Source organism: Struthio camelus, chromosome 12 (genome assembly GCF_040807025.1).
Source record: "Struthio camelus isolate bStrCam1 chromosome 12, bStrCam1.hap1, whole genome shotgun sequence".
NCBI lineage: Eukaryota > Metazoa > Chordata > Aves > Struthioniformes > Struthionidae > Struthio > Struthio camelus.
In genome coordinates, this window is record NC_090953.1 from 26104367 (window position 1) to 26114197 (window position 9831).

A 9831-nucleotide genomic window follows, 5' to 3' on the forward strand; every position below is an offset into this window, starting at 1 on the left:
CACTCTTTTTCCAGTACCTCCTTGCTTTAACACTTTAGGACCCAATTTCTCCCCATCAGCTTGCTCTTCACAGGAGCATTGGGATGCTCACACCGGATACAAGACGCAAACATCTCAGATACTGGAGAGCATCACCAGTAACTTTGATCCATGCAGGATGGGGTAAAATGCTCAGATGAGTGTAGGATGTGGTCCATCGTCCATGGTCCCTCCCTGACGGTCTGGCCCAGAGGAAAAGTCACCTTCAGCCCAAATCTCGTGGTTAGTTTAACCTCAGACCTACCAATGATGCTTAAGACACTTGAATATAACTGAAAACACAGCACCCTGTCTCCAACTGCACTAATCTCCAGTGCTGCAGGAGAAGGATCAAATACCCTAACAACTCAGCTGCCAAAATTTATAGCAAAGGAGAGACATTTGTTCCTGATCCCTGCAGGCTACCAGCAAAACATGCAGTGTAGCACATACATAGCACACACATGCATATGGCGCACATATGGCCCGGCTAAGTGCCGCCTTTCAAACCCTCTTGTAGAGACCAACATATTTGACACAAGGGCAAGTTTCAACTCCTAACTCAAAGACCACTCTTGTTCAGCCTCTTCAATACACTTTCCTAGCATCACCTCAAAACAGTTACTTGCTTCTGGTACTCTGTTTGAAAGCTGCCCTGAAACATCTCTGCTTGGATGCCTCTATGCAATTTTCAGTCTATATTTGTCATCAGTTCTGTCCTTTTCCTTGTACAATTTTGGATGGATGTCTCCAAAATGGCATGCTCAGGAAGCTCTTCCAGGTGAAGATCTTCCCTTGCTACTGATGCAGCTGTGTCCCTCCTGAAAATGCATCCCAGCCATGATGACTCCACATCTCGGTCTCAGCCCTGAACCATTTGTTATTAATATGAGTGGGATCATCTCAAGACTGGGGATGGAGAAACAGCGCTAGTAACATCTCTTCACCCAGAGACATCCCCTTTTAATACAACTCATTGTTAACCAGATTTACCGTTTCCTCCTCCACTTTACATGGTATCCATCCCCATCACTTTCATCACTGGAAACTGGTTCATATTGGCTAGCAAATCAAACCCTTCCTTAAATCTAAACAGCCTAAATGTGCTGTATCACCATGTCTGAGTTAATTATTGAAGAAAAATTATTACATTAAACTGACACAATGCATCTCTGATAAATCCTGTTTCCATTTGCTTTCCTCTCTTTAAGTACTGTTTCCTTCAAAACCTGGTCATAGCCTTAGAAAGATATTAAACCCTATATATAATGTTTTAATCCCTCTTTTCCCTCTTCTGGATGTGGGTGGCACATTTGCTGAATTTGTTTGCTATTTGAGCCACAACCAGATTGTCCTAAACTTTCCCTTCCTTCAGAGTGAGGTGACCCTGCTCTTTTCCTCCTTGATCTCATTTTCCGTAGCCTGAAACTTTTTTTGCTATTTGATGGTACATGGAAGTGCAGCTCAACAGTGCTTTGGGCAGGTCCTACTCTCTGGGACATGGTTGCCTGAAAAAGCCCTTTTACATGCTTCCTTAGGTCTTGTGCTATCCTATTTGAAGTGGTGACATGTACAGAGGCATCCTTAGCTCTTCTTTAGCAGTTTGTAATTGCTTGAAAGGTAAATGTCAGGTTATGCTGCATAGACTAGCTCCATCTCTTCTACATTTACACCCTTGAGCTTGTTAGTCCACTTGCTGTCTCCGATTCTTTTCTGTACATGGTGGAAACTGCTAACTTTAGAGGACTTCTCAAGTCTTGTAGTTCAGCCTAAATGAAACTTAGGGTTGGTTTTAGCAAATGGGGAGGGAGAGTGACTTGCCTTGTGATCTTTCCACATGCATGCAGCAGCATCATCCGCACGTGCACCCTCAGCAAGTTGTGCACCCTCAGCAAGTTTGCTGATGATACTAAACTGGGGGGAGTGGCTGACACACCAGAAGACTGTGCTGCCATTCCGAGGGACCTGGCCAGGCTGGAGAGGTGGGCGGAGAGGAACCTCCTGAAGTTCAGCAAAGGCAAGTGCAAGGTCCTGCACCTAGGGAGGAATAACCCCATGCACCAGTACAGGCTGGGGGTTGACCTGCTGGAAAGTAGCTCTGCAGAGAAGGACCTGGGAGTGCTGGTGGACAACAAGTTAAACATGAGGCAGCAGTGTGCCCTTGTGGCCAAGAAGGCCAATGGGATCCTGGGCTGCATGAGGCAGAGTGTTGCCAGCAGGTGGAGGGAGGTGATCCTGCCCCTCTCCTCAGCCCTGGGGAGGCCTCACCTGGAGCACTGTGTCCAGTTCTGGGCTCCCCAGTACAAGAGAGACATGGCCCTACTGGAGAGAGTCCAGCGGGGGGCTACAAAGATAATGAGGGGACTGGAGCATCTCTCCTCTGAAGAAAGACTGCGAGAGCTGGGCCTGTTCAGCCTGGAGAAGAGAAGACTGGGAGGGGATCTCATCAATGTGTACAAGTATCTGAAGGGAGGGTGTCAAGAGGATGGGGGTCAGACTCTTCTCCGTGGTGCCCTAAACCATTCTGTGATTCTGTGATTCTGTGATCTCCTGGTCAACTATCGTCCCATACATTCATAAGGTATCCTCATTTGGTGGTTGTGCCTCAGGCACTCTCTCCATCACGTCTTGCTCAGCCTGATGACCTGCACAGCTACAAGTCTTTCTCTAATTTCAGGATAAATGTATGCATGCAGAATTTTTCTCCATTAAATGGCAGTGCACAGCAAGTCCTGATTTGCGTCTATGTGTGACCGATGGGCTCTCTGCACGTGCATGTCCTCATTCACTGTTCACATATGGGGTAGCCTTGCTGCGTGTGTAACAGTGTGGTGTGATTTACTGCCCATATGCAGCGTTATGGCCTCTCTGCGCATGCACGGTGTGTCCTGATTTACTGCACACATTAAGAGTTACCTCTCTGCAAATTCACAGCATGTCTGCTTTAGTGCCTGTGCTCAGTGCACTCTCTCTGACTGTGCACAGCATGTCCTGATTTACAGGGCAGGCTCCTCCATCTCTTTGCCACTGTGTAGAGCACCTTGAGTTACTGCATACCTATGCCACTGCCTCTCTTTAAGGGAAATAGTCCGGTCCATTTGCCATTTGTGCACAGGGCGATCTCCGATATACTGTGTATGCAATGGCTGAGTTCTCTGTGCAGCTGGAGAGCAGTATGGCTTCACTTCTTGTGTGTGGTATGGCCTCCATGTGCACACATCATAATTTATTGCATGCGTGTTAGCCGCAGGTCCTGATTTCCTGCACATATGCCATGAGTCCCCTGCGCAGGCATGGCACAGCAGTGCTTTCTGCATGCATGCTGCCACCTATTACAGCAGGTGCTATCATTGTGTCCTGACATTTGGGCAACAGACCCTGATGTTGGGGTCTCCCTGTCCAAGCCTGTGTCCTGCTTTGCCTGTTCCCCAACACAGAAATAAAACAGAGCAAAGGCATATTCATCAAGACTGAAGTGAAATGTTTGGCCACAAGCCTAAAGAAACCAAAGATAACCCCCAATTCTATCTGGTGGTATATTGTGAAGACTGTAGACTCTACACTGCACTGAATTCCCTTTTCCTTCTGCACATGCAGGATGTCTGGTCTCCTCTGCCCCTGGCCACCTGCTCTGCTCCTCCTGTAACTGTGTCTTACAAGGGCTGAGACGCAGCCTCACACCACTGTCCCAGGGCTTTCCTGGCTCCTGTCCTGCTCTGGAAGCTGTGGTCTACATGGTGATTAGGTGTTAAAGTCCTGCCAGAGGTAACAGAGGGTGCATCTGGTGGGCAGCAAGACCCAGTGACCTGTAGGATGGTGTTTAAGCCAGAGTCATAACTGCCACCCATATTGCAACTCCAGCAACTGAGGTCATCCCTGGAGACATTTATGGGCTCCCAGCAGTTTCCTTTATGGACCTGTTGATGTGGGAGAACAAAAGGGGAAAAGAGAGACCCCAGAAATGCTTCAGAGGGCAGAAGAGACCACACAACATGTTCAACAGTCCAAAGGTGACGGTTGTCACTTGAAGAAGTTGCAGAACATGCCTGTCCCGGCCTACACTAGGAAAGGGAATATTGAGGAAGACATGACCTCACAACCATGGCTTTTGACAGCCCAAGAAGAAAGTAATAGAGAGGCAGGGCCTCCCAGCCCTTGTTCTGGGAAGATTTCCAGGCCTAGCTATGTTGTTGGTGGCTGGAGTGCATGGAGAGACCCCACTGGCTCTGATGAAGAGAGGGTGCAAGCTGGGATGCTGCCAGTTTATTGTAGGGAAAGAAATTTCTGGCTTCCTTCTTCTTTCCAGGGAGGGAATGAGGTAAAAAGCATCCTGCCCTGTTCTGCTGTGACTTGTTGCTGAGCTTGCAGATGCCACAGACTGGTGAAAGTGGTCCAGGTGGGACCAGGAAAGGCTGGAAAGTGCATCACCCACATGGTGAGGGCTCTTTTCCATGTGTTCCTGTCCCAGATCATCCTCACTTGTGTTTCTCCTTTCTTTTCACCACTGCACACACCCATGAGAAGCTGCAGACAGAGTCCCTAAAAGGCCTTTCATTTTTCACACCCCAAAATAGCCTCCACTGGTCCCAGCTACCCCTGGTTTAGTGGTGCATGTCTCCAGGAGCTATGCAGAGGCTACTATGCTCCTGGCTGAAGGCCTCTGCTGATGGTGGATACACTTGCATTTGACTTTCAGCCAGTCCCAGATGAAGTTGCACATCATATGCTACTGACACAGAGCAGGCAAGAGAGCGAGCACAGAGATGTTGATTGGTCCCTTCCCAATTGTGGACCCCTCACTGCCCTGCTCAGCTGTGGGTCCCTCCAAAAGTCCATTATCTGGGGCAACATCAAGCCTTCGTAGCTGTGCCACTGTTAACCCTGCAGCTGGCATGGTAATTCACATTGGCAGCTGCTATTCCTGCTATCAGCACTGTGATAATTGTCCCCTCCAGGCTGGTCCCGCTCAGGGCCATTAGCAGGAATATCCTTCTTTTATCATAATATATCTCATTCACATCTTGACAGCTACAGTAAATGTCTGTCTGTTACTGCCTGTAAGGATGCAAGGTCAAGTCACCCTGTGGCGGGGGATAATTTTGACATGCTCACAGGTTGCTCAGAGTGTGAAGAGGGAGCATACGTCTTCTGTGGTGTACTGCAGACAAGGGCAGGGTCTCTTGTGGCAGTGCTGGGGGGTGACGTCCCTGCATCTTGCCCCGTCCCTGCCCATCCTCTCCTGCAGCTCTGCCACCCATTCAGTAACAGAGCTGGTCTCTCTGTAGTCTGTGCGTGTGCTGGGATGTGTGGGGGAGTGGATACATGGGTGATCCCTCCTAGATGCCGGAGATGCTGCTGATTTCCATTTAGATAGAGGAATTTCAATCTAAGCTTGACGTCTCCTTGCCACAGTGCAACTCAAGACCCAAATTTCCAATTTTCTTTCCCACACAAAGCCAGACGCTGTCTGTTGGCTTGCAAACTGAAGTGTGTTAGAGATGCTACAGCACAGCACAGGCAGACAGTCAGGAGCATGAATGCAGCTGATTATTCACGTGTAGCTCCATGGGGCATAGGAATGTGGGTGGCTGTATGGGTCCTTCCCTGCACCCAAGTCTGCTGCCTGTCCTAGGGCCTGCAGGGCTTCCGCCATCCCTCATTAACACCTCCCCTGTACCATCTGGGACAAGGAGATAAATATCCAGGTAAGGGCACCCGGAGTTAGCCCCCAGCAATGCACGATCTAGATGACTTGGAGGACAAAGCATAGTCACATGAAGGGAAGTCACCAGATGATCCTGACAGAAAGGCAATGAAAACAACCAACTACTTTTCTCTTCCATCAGGAAAAATGCAAGAAGAAATTCAGCAAGGGGATGGGATGCCCCCATTTATTGCCTGTATCAGGTACATGTTTGAATGATCAGGCAGCGTACAAGGAAGCCTGTGATCCTTGACATGGTGTCTTTCATCATGTATTTAGGATCTCTATTCCTGTAGGAATAGAAAAACACCCACATCCACCCCAGTTTTGCTCAGCTAAAAATGTGAAAGTTTGTGAAAAAGAAGTTAGAGAGGATTGTTAGGGGAGTTACAACTTTGCAGGCAGAACAGTGATGACCAACGACCCCAGTCTGGAGGTTCAGGAAAGGTATCTACCACCAATGAAGAAAGCTTTGAGAAAGGAAGTTAAGGAAGCTACGCAGAAATTTAAGAGAGGTCACCAAGAGTAGAAAGGCATCTTTCAATGAGCTGAGGTTGTGTCCAAATGAAGAAAGTAAAAAGGAACATAAAGCTGGAGAAGTTACATATATGCACAGAGTAAGACAGGCCAAAAAGAATGTGAGGGACAACTTGAGGAAGACATCCAAAGTCATCATAAATGTTGCCTTAGAGACACGAGGAGAAGGAAGGCTGCTGGAGAGTCTGCAGACCACCGAAATATAAAGGCAGCACTCAGAGAACACAAGGCTACAGCAGAACAACTGCTAGTTCTCACTAAAAAGGGGGTGTAGGAGACCTGAGGAACCAAATAATTCTTGGGAGCCACAAATGATAGCAAAGGGTGAGGGGAAGAGACAAAGATCAGACACTTCAAATAAGCATGCTGGAGGAAGAGATGGAGTATTCCTGATAGCACCCTGATGGAGGCCAGGGGCCCGCAGGCTATCAGTGCTTGTCTAGAGATGTGGATGAAGGAGGTGGAAGCAGATCCTGGGGTGCCAGGTCCCCAGCGAGTGCACTTCCACCAGTGCTGGGGGTGGCCAGCTGGGCCTGAGGTGATGAGAGGGTCCCATGGTGTGGTGGAGCCTGGGACGGGGAAGCAAATAGGAAGGCTGGGGGGGGAATTGCCGCCAGAACGCAGGAGGTTGGTCTGGAGTGAGATGGATGAAGTGTGTGCCTCAGAGCAGCTCCTGAAGGACCTGGATGTGCAATTGAGCAAAGGCACCTCAAGCCAGGTTCTCTGTGTCCTGCTCAGACCTCATCCCATGTCTGCTGACATTCCCTTGGAAAGACCCAGACCCCTGGGACAGCCAGCCAGGCTCCTCCAGCTCTCAGATCTCTGCCTCAGTCTCCTTGATGCTGTATTTCTAAGCTAGCTGGTCCTCCACATGGTGCCACAGCCCCTTCTCCATGCTTCTCTCCCTCTGGGCTGTGAGAGGCACACCTCACTTTCTGCTGGGTATGCCACACTCTCCCAAGGCCACTGTGGAGGCCATGTCTGTTGATAGGCTGTACTTGTTGCTGAAAAATAACAGCAGCTGTCATAGGCATCGGATGCTCAGGAAAGAGATGGCCTGATGGTTGAGAAGTAAGCCTGTGGTAGGTTTGGGTTCAAAAGATGTGTGCTGCTGTGGCCTGTCCTTGGGTGTAATCCCTTGAATAGGGTCTGCATGCAGTGGGAAGAGAAGGGGACTGGTGACCTCAGGGACACGGATGGAGCTTGGGGCATTGGGTTGGGCAGATACCACAGTTGCAGGTGTGAGGGATGAGAGCTGAGAAGATCTCAGTCTCCTTGTCTGCATGGATAAAGAAGAGCTTTAGTGTTGATGGGGATCAGGGAGATGTAGTGAGGGAAGCCATGGGGAAGCAATGCTGGGAGGGCTGGAGGGATGCATCTGTGTGTGTGCTTTTCTTCAGCATACAAGAAGCCAGGGGAGGTAGATGCTCTGTGGGGAAAGGCAAAAATAAAGGGGAATCACAAGGGTTTTGCTCAGAGCCCCCCTCTCTCTATGTACTTCTTGGTGGGGACCAGTTTCTGTGGGCTGAGGGTAGCCAGATTGCCCAAAGGGTGGACCATGAGAGGTTGAATGAAGAGCTGGTGGCCAAGTGACTTCTTCCTCATGAGGTATGGGAGAAAGACATCTGCTTAACCCAGGTGAAATATGTTCCCCTCCATGGGGTTTGGGGACAAAGAAAAGAGGTATGTGCATGCAAGTAAAGATGGCACAGACTCTGCATGCCCTGCAGAGGATGGCAGCACCAGGTGACCCATGAGGCCGTCCCATGGGCCTAACCCACACTGCATGACAAACTCAGGAGGGAGCAGGTACTGCATGCTGTGGCCACTCATGGGGCTGACTTTGAAATATTGAAAGAAATTGCTTGGCAAGGATTCCAGTGATGTAGAAAACAGAAGAGGATTAAGCTGAATATCAAAGCATTTGTGAAATGCTGTTGCCATCTACTGGACTTTGGTGAAAGGACTGGAGGAGCTGAGCCAAAATCAGGCCCAAGAAGGTCGTGGTGGTTTCTGTCCTGTCTCAGGCTCCACTTTTGTACCCCTCCCACCCGATCTATTTCATTCCAGGCTCTACAACAAATAAGGAGTGGCACTGAGATGAGCTCTTTGGACAGCAACAAACTGCTGGAACTGCTCAGCTTGTTTTGCACAACTTTGGCTCCTGTGGCTGCATGCCAGCATGTAGGGTCTCAGCTGCAGTGTGCAGCAGCTGGTCAAAAGGAGATGCTGAGGATTGCCTTAGCATGGGGCTTCGCTTGCTTGCTCTGGGAGCACCTTCCAGGTCCGGGCTGCTGACAACTGGAAAAATATCTATGTGACCCTTGGCACACACGCGCAATGCCATTAAAAATGTTCAGGCACACAGTCATGAGATGAAGGCACACAACAGCAAAGCATGGAGATGTGCAGCTAATTTAATGCAAATATCATGAGTTAATAAAGTGTAAGAAGACATAACTTTTCCAGAGGCAGAACCTGTTAGTGGAATGCATGTGACAAAACGGGAAATCAGCCCATTTTTAGCAATTTGGGGCTAGACATATCCCCCTCTAGCCGGTAGTCTGTCTGAAGCCTGGTCTAGGTTATATATCTCTATATTCTTTATATATCTCTATACTCTTTATATGTTTCTTTACAGGAGCCCCACGTCAGCTTAGCAAAGGTGCATGTTGACGTTAGTAAGATTTTAACTTGCATTATTCCATGACTATTATGAAATGCCTCTTGAATTAGTTTTGCTCCAGATTCCGAAGTCCTTATGATTTTGTACACCTTAAGGTTTGCTCTATTCAATGAGTTTCCTTATTTCCTTCCTAAGAGCATTACGATATTCGGCACCCTCTAGAACACCGATATGGGTGTATCAGGCTGACTGAATGCCTGTGTGGTCTGCAATGAATTAAAAGAAAAGGTCGGATGAGAGTAACTACAGGTGCTGATTCAAGATGTGCTACCAACAGATTCAAAGAGCCTAGTGATGAGACCAGCATGTGTGGGCTGGGCTGCCCCAGTGCTGTCACCATTGTAGCTACAGGTAGCCGCGGAAGCAGACAGCAGGGTGCAAACCCCACGGTCCTCCAGCTTGTTCCTGAGTGTCATGCCAGGTCCAGCCGCCCAGGCGCGGGGTGCATTTAGGGAGCCTCCAGGCATGGTCGTGGCTATCCCTGTCTCGGGATCCGGGCGCACAGGCTGCCCCCTCCGGGCGCACAGGCTGCCCCCAGGGCACCCTCACCCCAGGCACTCAGCAAAGGGCCTCTGGGGCAGGGGAGGCACCTAACTACATCCCTTCACCCCCGCTGCAGCCTGCCGGCACGGTGTGGGGAGCCAGACTCCCCAAGGCACCGGGAGAGACAGGGCTGGGCTGCCTCAGGCCTGCCCGGAAGCCCTGGGAGCACAACAGGGGCTGGGGTGTGAGGGGGCCGCGTGGGTCCGCGCGGGAGCTGTGAGGGGGGCTGAGCGGAGGCTGCGAAGGGACTTTGTGGGGGGCCTGGGGGACTCGAGCAGCGCTGTGTGGGGCTGAGCCGGCCGTGTGGAGCCGAGCGCGAGCCATGCGGGTGCCGTGTGGGAGC